The sequence below is a fragment of the Bombus affinis genome, chromosome 10 (assembly GCF_024516045.1).
Source record: "Bombus affinis isolate iyBomAffi1 chromosome 10, iyBomAffi1.2, whole genome shotgun sequence".
In the NCBI taxonomy this organism is placed as follows: Eukaryota; Metazoa; Arthropoda; class Insecta; order Hymenoptera; family Apidae; genus Bombus; species Bombus affinis.
This window is the reverse complement of record NC_066353.1, coordinates 3,434,204-3,458,176: the sequence shown is the minus strand read 5'-3', so window position 1 is coordinate 3,458,176 and position 23,973 is coordinate 3,434,204. Positions and strand designations below refer to the sequence as shown.

At 41.9% G+C, this 23,973-nt stretch overlaps 1 protein-coding gene and 1 long non-coding RNA gene across 2 annotated transcripts in view; one reads left to right on the top strand and one right to left on the bottom strand.

The window, feature by feature from the left end:
- The first annotated feature begins 675 nt into the window (after window positions 1–675).
- LOC126921464 (MOXD1 homolog 2) overlaps window positions 676–23,973 on the top strand; it is a 173,236-nt gene continuing 149,938 nt past the window's right edge. Inside the window, exon 1 of the mRNA XM_050733112.1 lies at window positions 676–1,487. The gene's annotated coding sequence lies outside the window, so the exon portion shown is untranslated. The remainder of the gene's footprint in view (window positions 1,488–23,973) is intronic.
- LOC126921494 (uncharacterized) lies at window positions 11,608–16,208 on the bottom strand. Its single transcript, XR_007712358.1, has 2 exons — window positions 15,636–16,208; window positions 11,608–12,217 (listed from the first exon to the last, which is right to left on the bottom strand). It is a non-coding gene; the product is annotated as an uncharacterized LOC126921494 (long non-coding RNA).

Below are 23,973 nucleotides of genomic sequence, written 5' to 3'. Positions count from 1 at the left end.
CACCCTTCGCTTCCTGTAGCCCCTTCCCCTCTCCTACTCCCCCTTTCTTTTCCTTATTCTAGAAGAATGGAAGGACTCGAAGTGGCGAGCATGTGCCACGGGATTGGCCGGGGTACTTTCTTGCTGTTCGTTCGAAAAGCGGAGTCGAAGCGAGTCGGGTCGAGTTGAATCGGGTGCGAGGGTGTACATGCGCGCGTGTACTAGCGCCGAAATATTTCTGAAAGAGCGGCGGCTGACGGGAACGAGATCCGGAAAGTCCTTGGAAAGAGTGCACCTAAGACGCGGTGTCGAGAAAAAGTGAGAACGCAAGACGGACGAGAAAAGAAAGATGCAGTGAAAGAGGAGAAAAAAAGAAAGCGAAAAGAGAGAAAAAGAAGTATCAAGGAAGAGGTACGAGGGTGAGGGTATACACCGAAGAAACGGGTGGTCGTTCGGTCGTACGTGAAGGGTCGGCGTTAGGCAGTTGGAACGTGGAATAGCGAGGAAAAGGATAGATGGAGAGAGAAAAAGAAATGAAGCGTGATAGGGTGAGAGTAAGGGCAAAAGGACGACGAGGGGTATGAGGGTGAGAGAGGAGCAAGGGAGGGACAGAGAGAAAGAGAGAAAGCTGGACAAGGGGTTGGTGTGCCTAGGGTCGCGCGAGAAGAGAGCCGGGGAGTGGGGAGATTCCCTAGCAGAAACCAGTCGAGTCCCGGCCTCAGGTCGCGACGGGTGTTCAGTTTACAGGCGAGCGCCGTACCGTACGGTTGCCTTGCGTGCTGTTTCGGGTTGTATATTCCTATGATAGTTATCGGAGACGGTGAAAACTTTGCAACCTCCATAGTTCCATACGGTGAACGACAACGTGATAATTTCGAGGGAAAATATTGAACGATAATAACGATATTCCCCGTAGTGAATGAAACTGTCGAATCATACTGTATAAATGGTTTACACTTCGTTAATCGCGTGTGACCACATCGTACATTCGAAATATTGCTAACCAGTAAACCTCGTCAGTAAAATAATATAACCGTGACAACATATACAAAACTATCGTGTCTGGATGTACTTACCAAGGGAGGTTTTGCTTCGAAACGTACACGCATACGCAGCATAAACAAACAAAGACCGGAGGTCTCCTTGAAACAGTAGCAGAGAACCAGTCGACGATTTCATAGTGTAAACTGCGGGACGAACGTTCGCGGTGTTCTTGTTAGTTATCGTAGCTGCCGCAGTTGTCGTTGATCGTCGCATCGGGTATAAACGGTGAAAAACTTGGACCACACTCGAAGGACTCTAAACCGTGATTCAGTGAGTGAGAGTGACGGAAGTGTGTAAACAGGGCGAAAAGTGGAAAAAGGAAGAAGTTATCTTTTTACCCTACCTTTTTTTTAACGGCCAAGATAGCTCGCTAAGATTTTTTTTGCCACTTGTACTTCTTCAGCCGAGGAGCTCACCGACTATTAAAACTGGCTGCAACTTCAAGGCACTTCATTCGCCGAGTGGTAAGTTTTATCTGTTATTATCTTTTATTCTCTATCTATTTCTTCTCTATCTGTCTTCCCTTGTTTTTTCTACGTACGATTGTGAATTAGGCATACTTGCGTCTAACTTTACTCGACTTTCCGATTGATAAGATTTGTACGCCATAGAAGGAGTTCGAGAGATTCTCACAAAGAAATCTCTTTGACGACGTCGACGTTGATCGGTCGTCCACTTACGAATACGATGACCCCTCGATCTGCTCCGGAATAGAAGACGCGCGACTCGTCGAGATAGGCCCCATCCTACTTTTTCGTGTTTCCTTTTATCTTGTGCACTTTACCTGATCGTTTCCTTCTCGTGCTTTGACCATGCCACATCGTAGATAGGATCGCATGCTGCGCGATAGACGTTTACGCGCCAAAAAAAAGATGGCTACCCCGCAGTGATCACCAACTTCGAGTTATCGCAACAGGATCGCGGATCGAGTAGTCTCGATCGAATTTTCCCTGATGGCTAGCGATGTCGCCAGTCTTGACGGATGGAAACGTGCTCGTTCGTGGATGAGGCTCGTTATCGCTTATGACGAACCTAACGTGAGTACGAATTACAATTTGTTTCGTTTTATCCGATAATAGAAAGCTGGAAGAGATCGATCTTGTCTCCTTTCGTCAACTTGTCACACAATGTTTTATCGGCTTACTCGTTCAATATTTATGCCCGTTGACGTCCTTCAAGAATTCGTGTACTCCTTTTCGCGAGCATATTGTTATTCTTATTCTTTTACAAAATTAATACTGTATAAATAGCAGACGTTTAAAATCAGAGAGATTGCGTTTATTCGAAGGAGATGGTGAAAGAAAGAAAAAGATACAGAAAGAATTCGTTACAAATTAGTTTTGTTTTATACTTAATCCTTACTTTTTCCGCTTCAAAATTTTCAATTGAAATAGTATCCACTTTTCTTTGGTCACCAAGAGTTTGAGCGTTCGTTACCGGGGAATTTACTATTCACTAGGCTGAATGCTTAATTTGCGTGTATGTCGCTTTTGGTTGCGTACGCAATATATCGTCAGAACCCAGTTCGACTGCAATATTCCCTGGCTTTTTGCAATTCGAATTTTCACAATCAAGCTGCTCCTAAGCAACGACTATGTCCACGAATGTTTATCTTGATACCATGGAAAATGCTCGAGTTTCACTTTGTGCAGCGGAGCAGAGGCAGGACGAAATTTCGGAGTAATCGAGGTTAGAAAACTTTTAAAAACACAACTATGGTTCCGGCTTTTCGACAGAATTTTCGAGAACTCGGAATAGACATGATGAATTACAAACTTTTTCTTTTCTCTTATCAATTCGTTTTAAATTCTTGGAAACTGACAATGCGTCGACCTATAATTTTATTCTAACAAATTTCGAAGTTATTTAGAATAAAGCTATAGAAATGATGCATATCATAATTACAAAGATGATAATATAATACTGTAGGATAAGATAGGATCTATAGGAAAAGAGCGATCGTTATCTAGTGACATAAATGTAAATATACTTATTAGAAGAGAATATAAAATATAAAAGAAAACAGAGAATATTTCGCATTTAACTTAACCGCTTGCGATGTAACTTCCTTATGTGCCTGGATCGCCAAACGCCTATGTTCTTTTCTCAGTTCGGCTCTGAAATTTGAAACGGACACCAAGGCCAAACAAACAGTTGCGAGACTAAAATAGCATCTTACAGGCGATGTGGTTGACTATGCCAGTTCATCAACTAAATTATACTTTGAATTTGGAACTACAATAATATGATAAAATACAGGTATCGATTCAAACGTAAAATTACAAGTGTTTCAGAAACTACTCGGTAATATATAATCATGTATGATACTTAACAATTTTGAAGTACGTTAGAAAATCCTAATGATATTCCATAACTGAAAGAGATTTTCTAAAATTCATAATAAAGCATCGTGGACACGATTTATACATCGCTTGGTTCGTTCATAGCCGATGATGATGAATGACCTAATTTCTACGAGACCAGTCAAATAGTTCTTACGAAGAGCCCGAAGTATAATGGCTGTATCCATCGTGCAAGACAGAGAATTTAAGAGCATTGTCGTGTAGCGGAGCTGAGTCGGAAATAAGAAAAGTTTGAATGAAACTCTTTGCTCAAGGTCCACCGTTAGGTTGGAAAAGTCCTTCTCCCGTTTGCCCGCCATATCCTGAATATCTCTAAATCTTCGGGAGACCATCTTCGGCCGTATCTGTGTCGATGGAGGACGATGGCGATGGTGACGATAAAAAATACGACACGGAAATGATGAGAAATAAAAGCACACCGGCAGTACGTTTTTACGCTGTAATCTTGATGGTTACGTGATACATGTGGCAATGCGTATAAAAGAGAGATATATAGCTTTACGAAGGAAATGAGATTTTTATTCGCCACGTCCGCGGAAAAAGAAAGAGATCGGGTTGAATTCTAATGCGTCCGAAAACATTAATTTCGAGTTTGAGGAATTACGCTTATCGCTGACGGTTCTCCGGATAGTGTATAACGCTAGTGCCCTCTAGGCTTTCGTCTTTTTTTCCACAACGTCCCATTAATTTCGAGCCAAACGATTCAAAGGAGAGAAAGTTTTTTTATTCTTTGTTCAAAGTGTGTTGCGCGCAACACCGGGACCCCGTTGATATCAATTCTTTTTTCTTCGTGCAATATGTTTCCACTCACACCTTTATCCCCGCTCCGCTTTTCCTCTTCTTCCAACGTTTTGCATCGAAAATGTTACGAATGCAAACGTGTTGGCCGAAATTACGGGAAATCAGAGGAGTACGATGATTTTAAAGAAAGAGAAATCTGACTTCGCTCGCTTAGCAGATCAAGGAACCATTTCTATTTTAACGAGTGAGAAATAGTTCACGAGCTTTTGTTATTTTTGCAAGCTGAAGATGTCTTAATTTAGCATAGCAGAATATTCGATCGAATTGTATTTGGATTATTGTTAGTTTATTAAGTAAACGTGTAAATAATTAGTTACATATTTGACAAAGATTGTACATTATTAAAATGCATTACGATTTTGGCAAGAGTTCTGCAACGTGCTATTCTAACGATGGCCATTAATGTATCGATAATTAAACTTTCGTAATTAATTGCTAGCGATGGTACGATTGGCTGATGAAATTCACATGAACTACTTAATTCCATTTAGCCACGTTCTCTAAATAACCGGTTCCATTACAAATGGCTCGGCGTTTTTGCACTGTTGTTCTAAACGACTCCTCCGAATATTTTTGACAAATCACTTTGAAACTGTACAACTATTTGGCTCCGCGAAGGATCAAGCACAAATGTCTTCCGTATCATTTGCGTCTTACATCCTGTTACGTCACGCCTAAGCCCCTTAGCAGCAAGAGAAATGAGAGATCGCGAAGGAAAAAAACTACCACATCGGCCTCGTCCTCGCCTGTACGTCGACTTCGTCTACCTTCGTGTTTTGATACAGAGTACGTATACGGTTTGGTCGGTTAGTCGTGTGTAGCAGGTCGAGCAACGTCGTCGTTAGCCGTCGCAACATCAGCAACAGCGGCAGCAGTTCGAAAGTTTCGGGCCAAGGCGTAAAGAAAATTTCCATAAGTTGAGGGATGGCTTCTTCGCAAAGTGAGAAAAGATTGTCGCACGAGAGGCGAAAGCGCCACGAAGACTGGAGATGGTGCAGGCGGATAGCGCCACCACTGCTATACATTATTCGCTTGTCCTGTGTCACAATCTTTACCGGCTATCTCCTTTAAGCCTCTCTACCGAAGGTCTTCGTTTGTCTGAAGTGCAAGACCGTTTGCGTTTCCATCTCTTATACTCGTTTCCTTTCTCGCATCCAACCATCCTTTCTTTCCTGCGGCCAATACAGCAGCGCGTGCTTTCTGCTCGTCGCATCTGCATAGAAATCACGCGAGAACGGCTCCCTGCGTGTTGCGTGTTATTTCTTGACTCCAGCTACTGTCAAATATAATTTTCTCTTCCCTTTTCTTCTCTATCCTTTCGTCTATGTGTAATTCGGTAGCATCGCAAGCTTGCCAGTTTAGTTCAGAATTTTGCTGTCGCAGGATATAACTTAAATGCATGCTGATATTTTTCCGCATGGTATCGCGGTCACGTTGAACTTCACGTTGTTTGGAAGAATTCAAATGGAGAACTGATTTAATTTCTACTTAACTCGCACCGATTATTTGTCATTTGTCTTTTCATCATTTGCGACGATTATCTCCTTCGCTATAGTCCGACTATATCGCGGTCTTCATTTCCTTCGGTGGTTATCACGATCCTGCGTATTCAACAGCGACTCGATAATGACGTTAAACACGTACCATGTGGGCCTCGAAGGAGTTGAATCATTAGGTCGCCGTCTAAATCGTGGAAACAGATAAGGCGACGTTAAAGGTCGATATCGGTTGTGCAGAACCGCTCCTCTCCCTCGCATTCTCTCTCTCTCTTTCACCTCTATCACCCTACGAACGGTTCGCTCACGCGAATTCTCGTTTTGCGAGCCGCGCGATACGATCTCGTATATTTCCCGCGTAGATTTCGCGCCTCGTATCGATCTGACTTATTTTATGCGGCTAATAAATTAAGAGTCCGGTATTAATGCACGGAACCGGCGTTGCGTTTCTCTCCTTTTCTAGCACTGAATTACAAGTTCCTGTATGGATAACTTTTCTTTCTGTTAAATATTAACCGTTCATTCCCCTTTCACTTTGAAATTTCACCTACATTTTGTAACAATTTCATTTATTTATAAGTGTCCATGTCGAATTAAAATTGCGAGACAAGATCTCTTATGAGTTGATATAGTTTTCTTTGACCAAGCTTGATCTACGAGTTCCTTTTTAAATATTAAACGTTCTCAAATAATGCTTCTGTCACTCGGCAGAGCCAAGAGCCCAAGTCCTAGTTTATTGTGTTTCAATGCGGTAGATCTCACAAGTGTGTGACAAAATGCAGTACTGCCCTCGACTTGTGCTCTCTCGAGGGCGACATAAATTTAAGGATTAATAAGATTCTGGAATAGCGTGTACTTTGACGCTTTAACGTTCGCATACTTTAATTTTAGAACCAAGCTTAACTTTATTTTTACGAGGACTACTCCTGAATCAACATCTTGAGAACTTTTTTACTTTAGTCATCGTAGACATGTATGTATTTGTAGAATTAATTTAAAAAATTTTTTAGAAATACAAAATTCATACAGAAAAAGAAAAAAAGGAAGGAGAGAAAAACAAAAGAAAAAAAATAAGTTATCATAGTAAAAAATGATACTTGTGAAGAAGTACGATGATTCAAACAGAAAGTATGCAGCATCGAATTCGGAGACTGAGGTGTCCTGCCGTGAGCGTAACATATGCTAATTCTATAGCGTGAGCTCTTCCCTTTTTCAAGCGGCACGAACGTCTCCTTTTCCCTCAAGAGGGCGAGCAAATCACGCATTTTATCCGTGTTTCCGTTCGCATCGTCGTTGTTACGCGTTTACAGCGTGTGCCCTCGTATTACCATACTTGGCACCATTGTTATTCCAAGCATTGGCGTGTCAGGGTATAATTGAATGTATAACTGCATGCATACTCATACCCTATATTTGCCTTTATTCGATATATATGTTTAAGTTCCTTTTTCTACGTTAATGTGAACTTTCATGCTGGTTAGGTTTACAATGGAAGCGCAAAGCAACTCGTCAGCGGTGTGATTAACGTCTCGGCTAATTCCAATTAATTTGATCTGTAGACATAACATTGACAGTTTGTTGCACTCTGGTAATTATCTTAATGCAAAGTAAACTTTGTTTCACTGTCTCGTTAAAGTACGCAACCGAATTACAGAGATCGTCTCGAGTCTGTTTCTTCGTTTGGAATCCGACTTGTGATCCTTTATTTATTGTGTGTGATATTACAATATTCTGTTAATGTATAAATTCTTCAATGTTGACTTGGTTTGATATTTCTATCTATGTCTATATTAGTAAATAAAATTCAGAAAAATTCCCATTTTATGCGTTTCACCGAAAAAGTATCAGTGAAACAGTTGCAAACGAGGCAGCACGCGGACATACGTTTATTAAAACTTTCATTCCAACTGATGTGTTCTGCCAACTCGAAAAGTGGCCAAAATAATTAAAGGATCTCGAGTTTGAGAAATGAAGGAAATTTCAGACTCTCTGCCGTACGATTCAAAACCATTTGATGTTACATAACATTTTTTTTTTTGCTAACTCTACCAATTCATAGAATCTCCCAATATATCAATGATTACGTCTTGACTCCTCAATTTATTTTCTTAAATTACGTTTATGATAACTATGATTTTATGATGATCTTTAAAAACGAATTTAAAACACGAGTTTAAGTCACACGAAACATTGCAACGAACTTCAAATAGGAATATCCAGGCACTTACAGCTTATTGTACGACGGTAGATAGTAGTCGAACAGAAGAAACGTTCTTGAGAGGCAGACATACGCCTACGTCGCCTTATCGCATTCCCTGTGACGCGTGTTAATTGCCTTTAAATTTCATCCAGGGTCGTAATAGGTACCGTCCTAATGATAGTCGAAAAGAATACTAATGGAGAGAAAACGAAATTCCCAGCGCAGGAGGCTGATCTGTAATTTCGTCATGGAAATGTCAAAGATACGGATGGCAGCGGAGAGTATATCGAGATAGAGAGAGAGCCAACATCGAGAGAAAGGGAAAAAGGTCCGAGGGAAGGGAGTAGTGGGACCAAAGGCGCACTTACAAATTACGACGATGGAGAGTCGCGAGCGGTTGCGATGGACAGAACCCGGTAATTTGGGAAGGGCGACGAGATTAAGCTGCGCCCTGAAAACCATGATTTCGTCGAGACAGAGGTATACATTATCCGTGAGAATTAGGAAGGAGGAAGGGCAAAGAGTCGAAAGACGACGAAAAGCACAATTTGACTTGCTAATTTCGTATCGCTCGTATGAGTCATTCGATCTTTTCGCTTTTCACACGTAATTATGGCGCACGATTTATTCGCGAATGTATACCTCCGATACCATTCATTTCGTATTTCCGATAGAAAACCAATACGCTCTTGTGCACCATTCCTTAGTTTTGTTCCAATTTCTTTCAACAAATATCAGCAGTGTGCCCTCCCCGTTTCTCTAAGTCAAAAACACTGGTAAAGCTATGAGAGTTGGCTGTTCATTTTTCCGTAGAACAACGGTCCGTACTATCGAGACATCATGTTTGCGCAGGATTGTAAATTCGCATTGTTTCGTCCTGCGCGTATTGATAAAGGAAAAATCGTGTGAACGCGTTCGAAATCGGGCGATTTCGCTGTGCGATAATTAATTGTGCCATCGTGTTTGGCCGATGACAGGGACATATGAAAACTAGACGGGCCCCTTTGACTTGCTAATTTGAAATTGAAATTACGCGGCTCTGGCTGAAAAAAGAGCGTGTTAGCTTTTGTTCGGAGAAATTTCATCGATGGAAAACGTATTGTCTGGCCCGTTCCGTTACGCTTCGCTGATATCCATCGATTCACGCTTTTGTCGCATGCCGAAACCTCACGGTATGAACTAAAATGATTAATTGAATATCGGTATATCGTGGCGCGAGGGAGCAATCGATCGCGACGTCGATGTAACACCCTCCATTTTTCGGTCGGACAAGTGGACGAAACAGAAGAGACGGGGAGAAAACAAAAAAAGAGAGAGGAAGAAAAAAAGACACGGTCGTTGTGTCAAGCCGAGTTTTCATTCACGGAGCCATTCGTGGTTTTGCTTCTTGAATAAAGATCGATCCGTATTCTCGCAAAATGGACTGTGCGACCGATACAATGTCATGAAATTAAAAAGTCGATATGCACGTATTGGGGTCAACGAACCGGCTTTTCAAATTTCATTCATTTTCCCCGAGTTGGCTGCCGCGTGTTTGCGCGTGAAATGTTTATTCACGAAAAGCCCGAAAAAACCACAGCTTCAAGTTAACCCGAAACTATTGGCATTTTCACTCTGCGTGTAATACGTTTCGTTTTAAGTTTCGGAATATTCTAATAGCGATCTTATTTTTTATTAAAGGAAACACAAAGCTAAGTGTTCTAGCACGTGTAAACCGTAAAGATAACAGATCGGTCGTGTCATCTGCGTTAGATGACAAATACTACAACTAAGAAATGGGCGAGTGACATCATATATCACGTATATAATTATATTATACCGCTTCTGGTGTGTATTTATAGTCATCTCGCTGGTTGCTTTGCACACGGAACAACACCGAACGCTGTGTCACCCTATCTGCTCTCATCCGGCTCCGAAGTAGTATGCAGGGAGATAACAGGCGGTGGGCTGCGCCACCAAGGGGTAAAATATTAAATTGTCCGTCATTTATACCCTTCATTCGCTCGACCATCCTCAGGAAACGCAGATGCTTTTATGAAGATAATACTTTTTCTTTTAGGCAAACAGCGTTCCACTTTTATCGTGCTCGCCTATCGCCATGAGCTTTTGAACAATTAACCGCATTTATTCCGCTGTGATTGCTGTTTAACTTTGTCGATTTTTCACTTCTGACACATGGAATAATTTGAAAATCAAGTCTTTTTTTACAACTAGAATACGATACTTCCTCGCGCCATATTTTAAGCGTACATATATTTCGTTTCTTATAGTATAAGTACAAAGTTTATTTATCAATTACATACCCAATTTGCGCTATTTCTGCTTTTCTCTTTCATTTCATTATCATTTGTACCTAATTTTACTTTATACGATGAAAGCCGATTATCATTGTTATTATTTTAACGATTTACGAACAATAGCAATTCATCCTTTTAATGTCATCCGAGCTTGATCGACCAATTCTCGTTGGAAGGTCGTTCTATAGAGAATAAAGCCGTGCAGTTTGTTGTTCTTCGAATAAAGGCAGTCACTGTACGAGCTCGTTCATTTTCGAGAATGCATTTACGTGGTTGAAATCATGCGCCATTCTCATGAGTGCATACTAATTCGGAAATCTTCTAGTCCGTCCGAAATAGAGAGAGAGAGAGAGAGAGAGAGAGAGAGAGAGAGAGAGAGAGAGAGAGAGAGAGAGAGAGAGAGAGAGAGAGAGTGAGAGAGAGAGAGAGAGAGAGTGAGAGTGAGAGTGAGAGAGTCAAGAGGGAAGCCCTTAAAGCCATCAAGAACAAGTTGTTGCACACTTCTCGACGTGACTTCGAGTTCTCTCGATGGATTCTCGAGTGCAACGGGCATTTTCTTTAGGGACTCGAGTGCTTCCCTGCTTTCGTAACTCCGAATTGTCAGGCTGCGCAGGCAAACATCGATCACCCCTGCATTTTCTTACACTCCTCGCGAAAAACTTTCGCGTTCAACCCTATCGTGGCTCGTTCGGGCCAGTTTAACGAGGAAACTTTAAAATAAAGTCGCGAAGGTACTGCTTCTTTGGCGTACTACGTAAGGAGGCGAACTATCCGATAAAGGTACCGTACCCCTATTAATCGAGTGTATTCGGAAAGAAAACACATCTCACGGAAAAAACATGAAGCATATTTCTTAGTCGTTAACTGACTTGTAAAATTATTGTTTTGAGAGCTAATATATACATTAGAATACGAACATAATTCGGCTCTTAACCCTTAGAGTGCTGAATACTCGCGGCCTATGCAGTCCGTACGGACGGCGCGCAGCTAGCGCTGACGATCGCTGTGGACGGAATACTTTTTCGTTAGACTGAACTCTATTGACTGACTGTTCAAAGCGCAAATCGTAATAAGTTATAGTAATTATTTTGCACGAGATTAAACGATTAAAGAGCGTTGTTTTTTAGTATTAATTATTTATTATAAACATTGGAATTTACAGTTAACTAGAATTTGGGTAATAAACTAGAAAACAATAAACTAGAAAACAATAAACTAGAAAACTAAATTTAGTAAATATAACACAAGTTAATAATTCAGTTGTATGTGCAAAATTTCAAAACAATTATCGATATATAATCCGACATCGCATTTTCTGCATTCCCTTATTTTTCACACAAACAACACATTTTCTTCTTGATGCGACTGTCCGCGAAACAGGTAGACAACTGTTATAACGAGGCATTATTGGCATTTGTTTACTGCCGTTACTAAGAAATGCATTTATATTTATCTCACACAAACGTAATAGTATTACTTCTGCGTAGGTGTTCGGAAAAACTGAAAAACGCATACATGCGTCCTTAGTCCACTTACAGAAAACGCATATATATGTCCTTAGTCTACACCGATAGCTTTCGCCAGACGCCTATATGCGCCCATAGCACTCTAAGGATTAATTAAATTTTTAAAAAATTTTCAATTTCATAATTACCGTGAGGTGAGGTAGGGTGCCAAAGAAATACTCAGCGGTGTTTAACAGTATATTTATTAACAATTCTCGCTTTCCGTACTCTTTTCGTACAACTCTCGATTCCAACTGACGATTGTCACTTGTTGGTTACAACTCCACTGTTTTCTTGATCAGATTCGTTTCTTTTTGTCGCCTCTCAATATCCCCACTACACACGTGTTCGTTAGACGTCCGCGACCGTTGCCACGTTGCCTTCTTCCAAATATTCGGCGGAAGGACCGTAGGGATATCGATGGTTCATTAGGCCTGTCGGCACTTACGCTTTGGTGATATACTTTGTACCGACAAAACCGTTGGAAAGTTTGTTGCCGAGTACCGCTACAACCGTTTAACTTTTCTGAAAACTAAACAATTAATCTCGTAGAGTTCGGCTCGAATACATGTGGGCTTCTGTATGATTTAATTATATTTACATTTCATGACGCTACATACACATAAGTTACAGTATATGTCGAATACTAGATAACCTAGACATCGAGGGGCAGTAACCAGTTAACCGCAGCTCGATTTCTTAACACGATTAAGAGTCGGTGCGAACTGGCAATCCGTGCGTCACGAATTGATTTTTAATTGCAATTAGCGTGTCGGTCCGGTTTAACGACGCAATTACTTTGTTATTAGTATTGTTATAAACGAATTAATAATTAAATCACAATTAGCGACGGAGCGGGCAGCGAAACGAAGCTGATCTAGATACGGATGAAAGCCGCGTCCTCGAAAACCGGCCCACTAATACACTCGTTCGTTTCGGTATTTCAATCATTATTTTTTAATTATCTTTATCGCGTTCCCGCGTATAAATAACGTCGCTATACAAATTGAGAGGAAACGTGTACGCGCGCGCCAATTGGACACGAACAGGAAGAACAGAGAGAGAATGATCGAGGGGCAAGTAGAAGGGGAAAGGAATGACGCGCAAGTCGAGTAAATAAATTTGTCGAACTCTCGTCGCACGGTGCTCGTTATGGAAAGCATTCGAAGTATGCAGTTCAATGAAGCAAAGGGGTGAGCTGTGAGCGGATAAACGTATAACGCTTCGCAACGATCTGTATCCGCGTGTGAACGTGCTTATAATCGCGACAGGAATGAGCGCGACGTGTTTTTTCTCTATTCCACCTGTTTCTCTTTTTCACCATCTTTTGCCTCCTTTCTCCTTTTACCTCAGTCTCTCGTTTCATGTTGGATACAAATTATCTGCTCTTAAATCGCGCGATTTTGACGAAGCCTTTGCGTTTTCTGTTTAACGATACGCGCGCGGTACCGTTCTCGACGCTGCGGAATGTTTGCATGCGTGGCGTGTTGCTATTTAATGAGTACATTTTGCGTTACATTCTGTTAATCGAAAACTTGGATTAATTATTTCACGTGCGGGTTAGTACATAATTGCTGATATGGTGTCTGGAGATCGAGCTAGTTTTTGTTAAATGAGAATGAAGTATTAAACAGGGTATTCTTGTTTTTCTTTTTTCTTTGAATTATGAGAAGATTAATTTAAAGATCACTGGCTCTGTATATGTGTACTATATTTCTGCGAGGAAATATATCAGTTCTGATAATGCCACCTGTTATGAGAAATTTAGTAATTTATACCGCGCGGATGCGCGTTACTTGAAGTCACTTTAATTCGTCGCGATTGAAATAATTTCAATTTCGCCGACGACATTGACTTCTCAGTTTACATGGACAATTAAGATCCAGCTGAGAGCGATATTCCCTTCGGCCGTTTCTTCGAGATGAATCTCCATTTTAATCTCGAACCGGCGCTCTGCCGCTTTCCTTCGTTTCCTCTCAGCGGTTGATGAATATTACAGACGAGCAAGGAAGAACCGTCTTCTAATGAGTAGATCATGTGGCCAACGGTTAACCCTGGTTATGTAGAAAAGGATTCAGGTCCTTTTCCTGCGCACAAGGATTTGTGTATACGTTGCTGAATATATCATACATACAAAACCGTTTCGCCAATAATTATTTTTGGGAATTTTATTCCATGGAACTTGTTAAATCTAGAGGATTAGCGGTTTCACTACACTTTTAAAATGTATTTCATTTTTAACATTTTAATGATGCGATATTTTAATAATCACATTGCAGGATATTAACATTAAAAGCGTTTTAATTCTACAAAGATGTAAATATAATATTTTATTTGCTTAATCTCCTATGTACTAATTTAATACTTGTATATTTAGATACTTTCGTGAAAGGCTTCCGCTGAAAATTTTAATCGAAACGATCCTTCCTGGTGCGATTACTTCGTACTAATGTTAATAATTCACCGCTCGTTTTAAAGATAATAGACGCAAGAAACAAACTAACGACTAATGTTCGAATAACGTACAACTGGTTGATATGATTATCGTATAGGTATTGAACGATCGCCGAGGCCAATCCACGACGCTGAATATACGCTACAAGGATCCTAGGGATTCACACGTTTGTCTGTGCAGGCGCGTGTGAAATCTCCGCTTGTTAGCCGAACTGTTTCGTCGACAGTCGTTCGCCGCGGATGTCGGGTTAACGTGAATTTAGCTAGATCAGAGCGGGATCCAAACTCGGTGCACCATCAAGAGCGGCTTGAACGGTTCGACGCGTTTTCTGGTCGATGGGTAGAAGTCGCGAGCGGCCGATGGTGGTACAGCCGGTGGGAATTTATCGCTCGTCTAGCTAGGCGGATGACAATTAGCTTGGAGCACCCTTAGAACAGTCGAGCGCCGTTTTAACGAGACCATACCGTTTACGAGTCGAGTTCAGAGTCGGGCTTGGATTTCATGCACCTCGAAGGAACTAATTAGATAAGGGTTACCCGCTTCGGGCGTCATTCATTTTCTTCGGCTTCGCTTTCTCTACTCTGTTGTACAAAGTCTGTTCACCTCGCACCCTGTACGCTCTACGTACGATCTCGTACGCCTATCTCGCGTCTAGGGTTCAAGGAAATTTTCGCAAAATAAATCTGAGTTATATTCGCGTTCAAAACTCTAAAGACGACAGCGACGGCTCGCTTTTAAATTGGTCGCTTAGAGTTCAAGCTAAAATATGACCCGTTTTTTAGCCGCTTTGTTTTCTCGTTTTCCACTTCCGACCGTGCCAGTTTAATTCATTCTGGAAGTGGAGCTGAGACATACGACTAGTGGCCTCGAGGAAAATAGAAAAACAATATACCGAAACGTCGTACGGAGAATAAAAAGGAGAAAGCGAAAAGGAAGGCAAGGGTGAAGATAGAAGCAGCGTGGGTGCTCTTGATGGAAAATTTTGCTGCGAATTTAGCCTTGCGTTTCTTTCATTCTCTGTACATTCCTAAAGATCGCGTTTTATTCGGATTCCTCGCGGTAAATCTTATGACGGAGTAAGCGCGAATAAACGCATGACCGCGACTCGGTTTCTACCTCTTATGCCGAATGCGTTTCAGTTCCATCTATCTGAATACAAACAGGGACAGCTTCACGCGGAACACGTGTATACGCGAAACAATGTAACGAGATAGCCCCGCATGGACGTGGTATACGGTGTGCGCGTGGTGTAGTTGCAGTGTACATCTGTTCTTCGCACTATTACGGTAGCAGCCGATATACTGTTTCGATTATAGTATCTTACTGCCTTCCTTCCTAACGAGGCCACTTCGACTATGCGATAATCTCCGTTTGCTCTCTCTCCTCAGCAACTATGCCATTGACTCGCAAGGAAACCAACCGTACAGATTGCTTTTCATCGCCCCTTTCGCTTTCTACTCGCGTGCAACGTTCTCTTCGTGTGTTCCGCTCTTACCTTCGAACTTTATTTCTTCCGCTACATACTTCTATCACCGGACATCATCGATTTGCTTCTTGCTCGCTCCACGATGTTCCTTCGTTCTGGCAACGCATTACTCTTGATGTTTTCTTCAGCTGTTCTCGCCCTTTCTACACGCTATTTGTTTTCCGTAATAAATCACTGTTCATTTTCTCGCGTTTCCCTGTCTGAATTTGCGCGCACCGTGTTCATGTTCCGTGCGTGTTCCGAGATACCCGGTGGCTGGACGATCGAGAATCGACGATTACGGTTAAAGCAGGCTCACGCTGTTCGTGCCTGCGCTCGTCACGGAAACGAATGATTCGTTTCGGCCGCTTGCCGTAACACGATTTTCTCGTCGTTTCGCGCGCTGCCGACGCCGCGAGGCCGAATACCATTCGCACCGGTTCCAACGTCCCATAAATACTCTCGGTACGTAGGTTAACATACATATGGTACGTGTGTCCGGTCAGCGAGCGTGCTTTTTCACGCGCAATTTCCGCTCTCTGCACGATTGCCAGGCACTCGCTGCTGCAGAGCGTCGTTGACGCCCGTCGAGATCAAGAACGATTGCAGGTGAAAGGGAGTGTCCTGCTGACAATCGATCGATCCGATCGCGCGCGCGAGAGTCGATCATGGAAAACGTTCATTCAGTCTTTCTACATGGCCGATTCTTGGAAACGTTTCGAGATGGCGAACATTGCCCTCTGGGCAGGTATGTATTTCTCAGGTTAGAAAAACGATCAGTGGGAAGGTATAAGTTTCTCACGGGCACCAGCGATCGATCGACCGCCACCTACACAAATATTTATATAAAAGCGTCATGTAGCCCGAGTGTCGGGTGGTTGTAAATATTTATCGAACACGACGAGATCTTTTACGGTTCCCCGATGAAAACGGTCTTCTATAGGAAATACGAAACGGGGCTCGTGACAACGGGGAATAAGAATTCTCAGTGATTTGAACCAAGTTACCTGGTTCCGGCTTCTAATGCAACAGAAGGATATCGTAAATAGTCGGTTACGCGAGTGGCTTTCGGTATTCCTACCGCTGCCTCATCCTGTGAAACCTAATCGAGACGCATACTGCCGCGAGGAATAGTGCCTCCGTTCGCGCTACTCTGGGATACCATAAATATATGGACGTGGCCGGGGAACAAGATACACTCCTACGTGCTGCTGTGCTCGGCTGCGATCTTCCACTAACGTGGGCAGATGCCAGGTTGCACGACAACGGTTACGACGATGTAGAAGCAGGGATCAAGATAAGAAGAAGAAAAGGAAGGCGAGAAGACGAGAAACAGGAAGAATAAGAAGAAGAGGGAGGTAACGTCCGAAGGAGAACGGATGGGAGAGGACATTCATGCAAGATGGAGTCGGCGAGTCTGTTGGACGAGCTTGTCTACGTAAACGTTGCCTTTCCTTCCTTTGCGCCACCGTATATGTGTCCCCGATTTTCTCGCCGGCATCCGAGTGTACGTACTTACGTCTGTTACGCGGCCCCAGCGACGGCGTGTCTCTGTGGACCGGGATGCGTGTGGCCCGCCACCATCCGCGCCTGGAATTCGAATCCACTCGTGCAGCTGTCCGAATACGTCGAATGAAACAAACGATCGAGGTTAGGGAACTGTTTGGAACATTCTTCTTTCTTCTCTACTTTTAAAGTGTGCACTCGTACAAGGGACTTTGAAATGCGGAAACCAGAACAGTTAATGAGTGAACGATAATTATACGATAGAAGACAACAATATGCATTTCGATCAGATTGTTGGGAATATAAATTATAACCGACTATCGAACGAACATGTTCCTTGTACTTATTTGTCATCGTTCTGAGGAGGATGTTCGAGACGCGAAAGAGTTCAGAAATAGAAATTTAACACTCTTTACGATGGCAAATGTGTTGCGTGAAATACAGCCGTGTTCCCAGCAGGATTCAAGCATAACGAAAAAGATATGATTCTTTGATTGTATCTCATCGCTGGGTTGTCAGCGTTTAGCCGCGAAAAGGAAAACAGAAAGCTGTTTACGTGGGAGGAGCGATTGTTTCTTTTTCGCGTTTCTTCGTATTTGCATTCCCATTCCCTTGCACGTTCGTGCCGCGAATCGTGGCCGCGCCTGTCACACACGATTCACTTTCGAGAGACGTGTTTCTCGAGAAATACGTGCGGCCCGTTAGTCTCGCGCGACGAATCAGCCAGGGTTACAGCTGCTTGACAATCCTTCTTCGTCATGCCGCACACTACCATTCGGAGAGCCGAGCCATTCGAAAATATACTGGCACCCTGACAGATGTAATTTTCTGACGCGCGACTCGTGCCTTTTTTCAACAAATCTGTGGAATTTCTGGTGAAAAATTTGTAGAGTATCGTCTATTATTAAACCGTTGGAATCAACACTTTCGTAACAAAGTCGTAAGAAACAGTTGCTTGGAAACGTTATTAATTTTCAATTTGTGTCGTGAGGGGTAGATCCATGATAAATCAGTAATGGATGGAGAATTAATGAGTCGAGAGCTCGACTAATAACTGGCTATTCATCGAAAGAGTATCAAAGATAGCTAGTATAAAGTACGATACTGATAAAAAAAATGCTAAATGTATGAAAGAAAATACATTATGGCTGTCAGTGATTCGACCCCCGCTATATCAGCTAAAAGACAACACTAAAAATACAGATTAATAATATGTATCTGAACATATATATTGTACATGGACCGTGAATAACTACAGCAAAGCTTCTGTTTTAATGAAAGTTAAGATTAATTTTACCAACTACCTACTTGCAAAGTTTAATACCTGCAAAAACATGTGACCCGCAACTCATCATTTTAACATGTTCAATAGTTCCGACGCTAAACACGATCAACAAGAATTTCCCCTTCTAGTATCGCGACAAGAAACTAGGTCACGTTAGGGAACCTGCGACCATAAAGCTGGGCCTTGTTTTTGGTCCCGTGAACGATCCCAAATCCGAATTCGTGGTCGGGAATTCGTGTCACGTTGAGCTTCGCTTAGGAATTCATTGCGGGCACGAGGAATACAGCTGTCCGCTTGTAGCCCTTCGCAATGCGCCGGTACCGCGGAACGCGGAAATTCGAGCTTACGCGAAGGGGAATCCGTACGGCTCGATACGCGTCCGGCTTATTGACTTCCGGTGACGTGGGAATTCCTCGTGACCCTGTATTACCTGCTCGTTACTCGTTTCTGATCGGCATTCAGATCATATCACAGGTCTTCCTCGGTGATTAATCGAATTCGATCAACTAAACATCGAGAATTTTCGAAAAGTTGACTGAGTTATATGTTCAGAGATTTTTTGGCGGGAAGACGGAAACGAACGAGAAGATTAAACGGAATATTGGTATCGATGATTATACACGTAGCAGTTACGCATAACTAAGTCAGACGGACTGCGCGGTTGTTTGAGATAGAGCAATAAATCATCGAATGGCTGGTAGCAAGAAACAGATTTGTTATTTTAACGAGAGAAACGAGATTTTTGCTTTGCTGCAGGATTTAAACCGGTTGATAAATATTAATCGGAACAAACTTTAAATCAGAGAATTTTTGATCGATTGTTTGTTTTATATTTCTTTGTTGATCAATTGGATTTTTCCTTGGCCTTTTTGAAGTAGGATCGTTGCCGTGTCGCAAGTATTTATTACGAGCCGTGGTCACGGGCTTGTTTGCAATTTAAGCGTAATTGCGAGATTTATAGGTTTAATAATCTCTCTGGCGTTACACTGCCTACCGGGCTTGCGATATTAATTTTAATCATTTTTCGCGTAGAACCTGTATGACTACAACCACTTTAGGAGTGTTTTTTCCTCGAACGTTATTATCCCCACGGTAGCATTAGACGCAATCAGCTAGTGCATGATGCACGTGCACTTAAATAATTTTCATGCACTTCCAACGGCATTTAATTGCGCGAAAGTATTCGTTATCGCTACAGCGAGCTTGCACAATTATCTCGGAGGGCTTTAATAAATGAAACGTTACTCGGAAGAAATATTCCTCGCTTCGAAGTGCCGAAGCGTTAATTAACATCACTCTATCGGCGTTTCCGCTTGTGCCAAGAATTCCGTCACGACGGAGGGCGAACTTTACAATTGATCGCACGGAACTGCTACACGGTTTCCTTGCTAATTGTGTTACTTTTATTTTACCCTCGCCCCTATTCTCCACTCCGTTTCCTTCCATTACGATTAGTTGCTACTTCGCTATCTATATAGTGAAGCGTAAAGAGGAACTGTATGTTTCGCTCTTCTTATTCTGTTTCTTGACTGTACAACTTTATCGTACGTAATTTATATCATTATGTGATTCACCTCCTGTTCTTTAATAATCATAAATTCGAATCATTTTTCTTCAATATCTCCAAGGAATCACTGATCATCCCTGGATATGTTAAGTGAAATTGCTTTTGTAAAGGGTAGATAAAACGCTATAGGATATCAGGAGATGTTACATGGCAAACTGTTGCTTCCTATGACCGAGATAAAAGACAAAAAAACAATTTCTCAGCGAGACAATGCTTCTATTCATACAGCCGCCATTACAAAAAAAGTGGTCTCAAAATATCGGAATAGGATTGTTATCATGGCCAGCATTGAGTCCTGATACGAACTCGATCGAGAACCTGTGAAGAATTCTAGCAAAAAAAGTTTACGATCACGAATCCACCTATAGAAGATATTACTGAATTTAAAAAAAGAATGAAATTTGTGTGAATTTTTTTTTAAAACGAAACTTCAAATAAGTTAGTGAACAGTGTTCCTAATGGATTAATAGAAGTGATCAAAAATAAAGAGAAATTCACAAAACATTAAATGAACACGCAAAAAAGTGAACATTGAGTTTATATTTTTCATAGTTAAAAACTCAATTTTGAGTAAAAATTTAATTGTTTGCGGACTTGAGAAGAAGAAAACTCTCGTTTGTTGCATCTTCAATTGTGTACTATATTATAGTATGAAATTATATAAAAATTTCTGTTAATTTTTGTTTTAATATTATGAAAAATATAAAAATGCGGTTGAATTTATTACTATTCGCGCCACTGTATGTGCACGTAGATACACTCGCAAAGCCCTGTTAATGAGGAGCCTTAATATTAGATTTTTTATGTGTTTGTGCTGCAATGTATGTGAGTACATTCTTCCTACCTAATGTTTTATGAATACAGACAATAATTGCGTAAACGGAGATGCACCTAATTTAATCACTTTTAAAAAATGTTCACCTTGAAGGTTAGTTACGTTTTTCACATCAAAGACAAAATTCTTAATCAATTAGCTGAAACAAAGAGATCGTCGGTTCAAGAAGAATAGTTTAGAGTCTTCGATATTCCAAAATCAATCGTATATTGATATTTAAAAAAGATACAAATTGTACTAAAGCTGAAAGCTACTAAATAAAAGGAAAAAGCATAAACTTGTTGGACAATCCAAACATATTGATATCCAAAAACGATGCTATTTTAACATTTAATTTATCGTGTGAACTAGTTCGCGTCGTAAATTCTCCGTTGGCCATCAATAGCATCAAGTATCGAGTTATGCGGCGCAAACCGGGGACAGGTATTAACACGGATCGAAAGCTGTCGTAGTCTTTGACCGAGATATAGAAGTAGGAGTTGCGCAGCAAATTGATGGTTGTATCCCATACTTAATGCAGTTGAATAGCATACACGATGCGTGTAGTTTCTCGTGGTGGCCAAAGGTCAGATGACCTCGTCCTGCGCTGATCATATACCTACCTAGCAGTCGAACGTGAAAGACGAAAGATTTTATGCTAATTCTTGCGTGGAGCCTACTCTTTTCCGCGACCGAGTATTGTCCTCTAATAACCGCTCGACTCCGACCTCTTTCAACCCACTGACTGCCTAACCCAGTGGAGGAGAATAATGATTATTTCGCGAAGGGACGCGGTTAGGAAATTACCGTGTAGACGGAACGATTCATTCCGCTTAGAGACAAAGACGAACATAACGACGTGCATAAACGAGAGCGAGCGTTGATGGCGCTTGGTCACGGTTCTTGGAAACGGGTCTGACTGATGCGAAAAGTTCCACTTTGCCGCTTTATTACTTAATATCGTCGAATTTTAGCTAGTCCTCTTTCTCGACGTCGAAATGTTTAATTCTCTTTGAGAGGACCTCTGTTTCCCTACTTGTTTCTTTCTTTATACTTTCTCTATCTTTCTTTGTGGTGCAGTCATCCCGTAACGCAGGAAGAATTAGACCTTTGGTGATTTAAAGGAACCACAGTAATTACTGATATCACAAAGGAGTAATTATAAATATTCAAACCACATTATGGAATCGGTAGTCCAATTTGGGGTAGAAGAAATAATTTTGTGACGATAAACCGCAGAAATCGCTCCGAGATGAAGAACTGACGGAAAGGTAAAGATGAGACCCACCAGCCGTACAATGAGACCGATGATATTACCCTCGGACGACGCTCATTGAAATACAGGCTGCAAAGCCGGAAGAAGACTTATTTTCCTGCTTTTCTCTTTGGTTTGCTGCGCGTCTTTGTACCCGTCCGTCTCTCTTTTGCAAGTAGCTTAATTTGTAAGTCTATTTCGTTGTTTACAGCAACGAATATTTTTACCATTTATCGCGAGTTCTAGAAGGCGATCTCATCTTATACTCTCGTTGTTCCTTGTTGCTTTAAATTCAAATCATCGCGATATCTCTATAATTAACACGTTAATCTGTTTCCTTTCTCTTAGTTTAGTCATCCCAAATATTTTCCATCATTCTGCTAACTTTGAACGTTAACGAATTCGTTGCTTTGGAAATTAGATCTCCTGAAACAATGTCACGATTTTAATATCTATCGCGTATACCCAAGGGATAGGACAGAGGACGTAAACGCAGTACAGCTATATAATATTTCGCGATGCCTGTTTGCTCAGACTGCATAGTTTCCTTTGTAATGTATGCATTTTCTCGTTCCCATTTCTTGCTCTAGTTGCTAACGTTGTTAAACTTCCATTTGTTGAGCGCGCTAAAGGTACTGTACTAAAGCACGAACAACTTGATATTCGCTGCATCTGTTTTTCCTTCTCTGCTTCTCCCCGTTTTCTCTCAACATTTTTGCTCTTTCGTTTCGCGATGTTTGCTTTCTCCAGATTTGCATAAGCCGTATAACGCAATATTTTTCCCTCGATACTAATCTCTAATTAATCCTGCTATGCAATATTAAAAAGGAATTTAAAAATTGTTGGAAAAACCACCTTACCTCTACGCTTTTCAAATCTTCGTTTAGTTACCTGCAACGTTCGAGTACATCGCGTACCACGTTAAACCACCACGGGATCAGCGTACGTTATAAACCATTAAATCTTCATGGAACAAGTCGATTTCGAACTCGGTGCAAGCTGATCCCAAACTTAAGCAATGTACATCGGTATTTCTACACGGAAATGGATCGTACGTAGGAATCAATGAGGCTATCATCGAGTGTTGTCACTCGTAAAACGCAGCCGTGCCCTCGAAATCGTTTCCAACATCTGCTTCGTTCCGCCGCGCCGTTCAACGGTATCGTTTACATGTACGGTCTGGCTCCCCTTCTCATCCCAGCACGGGAACTTATCATTTCCCGGGTTCTTCCTTTTCTCGGCTGGCACGTTCCTTTCACCGAGTTCCTGTCTAACGGTGTAGACGAGAAAGCGACGGTTAACTACCGCCAGAACCGCCACAGCCACCGTCAGGTTGGTGATGTGGCGATGTTGGTGGCGATGGTGGTGGTGGCGGCGGTCGGCGGTCGGTGGGTCCGTGGCGCGTCGTTAAAGCATCCTTCTCCGTTGTAGGACGTTGGATTTAAGCGCGAGGCGCACGATTTAAATTTAAATAAGCGCGACGAAGCTGCGATAAAATATAATTAAGTTGGCCACGGCACGTTGGACGTGGTGCTGAAGTGGCGCGAGGGACACGGAGACCGTGGGAGCAACCACGAAAGAGTAGAGCAGAAGAAGAAGAAGAAGAAGTAGAAGAAGTAGGAGGAGGAAATGGCGAGAAGCGAAGAAGAGAGAGTATGCGGTCGGAATGAAAAGACAAGTGCACAGTCTGTGAGAAAGGGATGAGACCACAACGACGACGAGCGCTGGCTACTCTATATATGTACATTATGCGTATATTACGGTAAAAGCGAGCCAGGATATCACGTCGCTACTTAGCTTGACAGACTTAATGGCCGACCGTAATGGGCACGGCCACAAGAAAAAAAAAACGTAATTAAGAGTGGCAAGGATCCCGGTTGCCAGTTACCTACCCAGGTTCAAGATTTATGTTATGCGGTAATTTCTGCGGAATCCTATCGT